Source organism: Magnolia sinica, chromosome 7 (assembly GCF_029962835.1).
Source record: "Magnolia sinica isolate HGM2019 chromosome 7, MsV1, whole genome shotgun sequence".
In the NCBI taxonomy this organism is placed as follows: domain Eukaryota; kingdom Viridiplantae; phylum Streptophyta; class Magnoliopsida; order Magnoliales; family Magnoliaceae; genus Magnolia; species Magnolia sinica.
The window spans coordinates 71,439,166-71,444,047 of NC_080579.1; the positions used below are offsets into that span (position 1 = coordinate 71,439,166).

At 33.8% G+C, this 4,882-nt stretch overlaps 1 long non-coding RNA gene across 1 annotated transcript; it reads right to left on the minus strand.

Moving 5' to 3' along the window:
- Positions 1-555: 555 nt before the first annotated feature.
- Positions 556-2,906, minus strand: LOC131252127 (uncharacterized). The gene is made up of 5 exons (XR_009174201.1): positions 2,224-2,906; positions 1,670-2,126; positions 1,249-1,341; positions 821-930; positions 556-651 (listed from the first exon to the last, which is right to left on the minus strand). It is a non-coding gene; the product is annotated as an uncharacterized LOC131252127 (long non-coding RNA).
- Positions 2,907-4,882: the final 1,976 nt, after the last annotated feature.

Here is a 4,882-nt window from a genome sequence, read left to right on the forward strand (position 1 = left end):
TTATCAGCTTGATATTCAATTTCCTTTAAAAGTTGTTCCAGCAAGGTTGCCCTGCCATTTTTATGGTGTATGGCTATCCCTAGAACAATACATTTGTGATTACAATTTATTTCAATTCAGTTTGTATTTATTTCTGTATTCCTCTTTGGTTTGAGATTTCATACAAAGATCTTTCTAGAAATAAGTTTGTCCTACCATAAACTTTGGTTTTTGGTGTAAGCTTGTCCTTAGAACAACATTTGTATCAACCTCTCAAGATCTGAATTTTGAGGTTATTTTACTTTCTTGCATTGTGATTTATTTTGGCTATCATATTCTTTTTAATATCCTTTATACAGTTTTATTTGGCCGCTTGAGATCCTATTCACCTCCCCTACTAGGACATATAGCTAGGCCAATTTTCAACTTAGAGAAAGAAGTCAAGGTATGAAATGTTTCTTGGTATGCCAAAGGTGATCACTCATTGTAACGCCTAAAATGAGTGGCAAAGACACATGAACAATATCTAGTGGTTAATGGTGATCACACTTTCTACAATCTCTCTCTTCTGTTTTTTGTGAAAGAAGTTGGCATAGAAGCCAACCACCATCCCATAATATCTCTGCAGATATACCCCGACTTATATAAAAGACTGGCCAATGCATTGAGTACCTACAAAAGAAAACACATTTTACTGTTTCAAGTTAAATGAACCATTTCAAGAAATTACAAGTTACTAAGGAAATATTATAATCCAACACCCAAATTTTCTAGAACTATGTAACATCAAGAAAAGAAATTTGGTATCATTTCCTCTACAAGACATGAGAAAATACCATACCATCCAGCCCATATGGAATACTATCTATGTAAAGCTATTGTCTGATTTGCTTCGAACGAAATCAATTTTCAGCTCCCTCTTACTAAGATTTCACACACATATCATCACACCTAGAAATAAAGTACAAGGAAAAAAAATCATTCTTTTCGATAGTACCTAGATCTTACTTTAATTTCAAATGTGAAACATCAAAAAGTAAATAATGGAATGCAGAAAAGAAGAAGAAGAAGAAGATGCAGAATTAGGACATGTGGGACACTCAATCATCAATCGGGACTGTTCATTCAATAGTACCGTTGGGAGCAGGCCGTGGTACAAGAATCAAGCCGATTGGATGATCCTCACCCTTTGAATGAGTTAATTTGTTACAACCATCCATTGTTTTTGAGCCATAGATCACATGATCTGAGTATTGTGTCTCAACCCACTTGGAAGAATGACCATTGATTCCTCTTTGGCCAGCTTGTAGCAAAAGTCCACATCATATAAATGTCTGCTAAACGTTACACATCTAGCTTTACCTGAATTATAACCCATGCCCGTTTATATGATGTAATTTTACATATTGTAAATAGAAACACAGAGTAATGTAAATAAAAAATAAAAACAATGACTAACAACAATGCTCAACAAGAGAGGGACTTGATTTCATAAAAATGGAAATAATAAAATCATGCTTATAGGTCCAACTTTCTTTGTGATGTTTCTTGATAAATAAATTTAAAAAATATATATTTCAAAGAATCAAGCCAATGTTTACACTGAATAGAAAAATAAACAAGACGTGTTATGGAAGCTTGCAACTCATACATTTTCTTACAAAGTCATAGGTTAGAATCTCAGTCATACCATATGATTCTTGTGAGTATGTGAGTTTTGCACGTGTAGTATGTTCAGATCCACCAGCAATCTGAAATATTTCACATTTGTGCTAAATCATTAGTATCATGAAACAATCAAAACACTTCAGAAATGATAAAATCAGATGTGTATGTTGGACCCAAGACTCCTCTAAACTACATAATGCGGACGAACCACTGCTACTTCCGGGTCGAACAAATCCATATTGTTTCTCCCAATCAAGCATCATATAACACCTCTAAAGTAAGAGATAGATCTCGCAATCGAGAAATTTTTTTTTTCCTTCTAAGTTCTTCCTTCTATGCAAGATTCTAGTGTAGACAGTATGATCTAAAAAGCATGGCAAAACCATCCATACGGGAGTATATACCTTGTCTATTTCAATGTCAAATAGTTGATTTAATCCAACAATGTAAACATTCATGAAAAGTGCAGGCACCAAAGCCTGCAAACATTGATTTAGAAGAATCAAAACAATACAACCACATGAGATACAATCAAATGTATGCATACTCAAAACTAAAAACTGTTCATCGCGTTACCTCCAAAATTGTTCAAACATGTGGTGCAGAACATGGGATCAGCAAATTGGCATAGCTTTTCTTCTAGTCTATGACAAAAAGTAAACAATGATTTTCTAGTAGATGCCAACAGTTAAGGTAAATATCAAATTAGAAAAGGTGACAGCAAAAGTCATTACTTGGTTTGAACAAAGAAACCAAAGCCAACGTGCATTTCACATATGAATTGTCAAATATCTCCATAAATACTCTTACACCCAAGGAAAAGAAAAAAAAATCACTCTCTAACTTCATGAAATTCAACACAACATAGAGGCATCAATGTAAATGGTGAGTTTGTTACAACTACCATCAAGACATTCACATTAATTTGTTTAAGGCACTACTTCAGTCGCTTCTGACAACATAGCTTCAATGTGAATCTAAGTAAATCCTAGCTTCAACGCAAATTTATGAATGTGGCCCCAATGTGGTATAACATTTAATTGGGCCACATGCCACCCTACCTACTTAATAGATCAAATGAGATATGGCTCAATCAAACCTCACCATGTTAGGAATTAAGTGCTTACCCTCATCCACTAAATTCACATCTTGGATGGGCCACGTTGCATCAGCTGAAAATGAATAAACTATGAAATTGAAACAGTTTAGCTCACACCCGAGCCTTCTGAAATGAAACCAAAGACATGTAATTAGGTTGAGCAAGCCCCAACACATGGCCCACTGCATGAAGCTCCAGAAGCAGGATGAATCTCTATCCAAAGCCGAAAACTTGCATTGAACTTATATATATATATATATATATATATATATATATATATATATATATGAGAGAGAGTACAAGTAATGAAAAAGTTTCCAATGCTAAGAACAAGGTCAAATGATTTCATACCATTCCCAATCAGTTGATGTACAGACATGTATAAGAATCAACACTGTTGGTCTGATCCAAATACGTAAAAGGCAAACAGAAATAATGTGTACTTGTCTCTTCAACTTACTGTTTGGATGAAACATTTTAAAAACAAACCAAACTGCTGGTGGCTTATTTGGATAATCCTCTATAAATTGAAGTGTCAATTTAAACGTACCTGAAGGATTCGAAGAAATTTAAAACATGATTAAATCATTTTGTAATAGTCAACACATGAAACATTAAGAAAAACCTACCCATAAATGCAAGCATCCTAAAGTTGAACAGATGTTAACAAAACCACTCAAGTGATTGCAACCTGTCAACCACACAAGATTTTTCTTGTCAATATCTGCTTACCTACATAGAAACTGAACACAAGGGTATATTTTGATCATGGTCTAGTTAGATGGAATTTCAGTGATTCAAATCCGACATCGAGGCATTTAATACATATACATGGATTATAGAAAATTCAATAAGCAGTACCAACTATATACAATAGCATGTTACTATTAGTGACATTTATGGGGTGGAATCCTAATTAGACCTGAAATTATTAGAAGAGTCATAAATCTTAACCTACTGGGAACCGTCATGCACCATAATGTCTTATAGCAAAGCGGGTTCTGAGGAGTTACAAGTTAACCCTGACGATAACATATAAATAAAGCGATAAATATATAAATGATTCAAGATTAATTTAAGGTTTAGAGAACTTACATCCACCTCACTCTTACTGCCATGTAGTCTTGATGAAAATGCATCTACACTATAAGAAGGGGAAAAAAAAAGAATTGGTGGCTGCAGTGATATGGTCTAGTATGAATGACTGCCTACGTACCCAATGTTTGGAAGAATGGGATCAAGCAACTACGCAGTTCTTAATATTTAAATCAGAACATTTTACGTATAAGCAAAGAAAAAATCAAAGCAAATCATAATATAAATATGTGTACCTTCTATTACGCATAAGAAGATGAAAAGCAGAAACAAATCACAACATAAATATTTGTAGATTAGTCAAGCAAAACTACTAAATAATTCAAGAACATAGCGATGGAGTCCCACTACAAATATGTAAAGAGTTGTATTTCTAGGATTCTCAGCAGATTCTTCACAGAGCTCTTATGAGTACCTGTATATACAAAAAGCGCAATACATGATCATTTAGGCATGAGCCAAAAAATGTCAGAAACCGAGAGCGCTTATGAGTACCTGTATAAGTTAGTAATAAAAGCATTTGAAATTATATTGATATTTAATAATGTATAAAAATAAACATATTTAGTGATTGTGTTTATAGAAACACAGATTTTCCAACAAATGCCAATGGCACAAATTGGTAGAGTTGAGGCATTGAATAGTCTTACTAGTGGTGGGCAGACAGACCAAGAGAATACTTCAAGGTGACTGCAGGCATTAAAAAACCAACAATGATAAATTAGAGAAATGTTTACTGAATGCACTGTAACTTGGGAATGGAGAAGAGTCCCATAAATTCTTCTGTTTTTTATTTCTTCCAAGCAGCAGTTAAGATATTTCAAGGTGCCAGACCCCATATAATTGGGGCTGGTCTTTCCCTATCAGAAGCAAGAACCACATATAATCACCAAACAGTTTCACATATATACAATTTTCATTGCAATATTTTTATAAAAAAAATACTAACATAAAACAAACATTAGTTGTCACAACCAACTGCCAAAATCAAATTTTTGTTTTTTGGTTTTTAGAACTAACAAAGAGAGAGAGAGAGAGGGA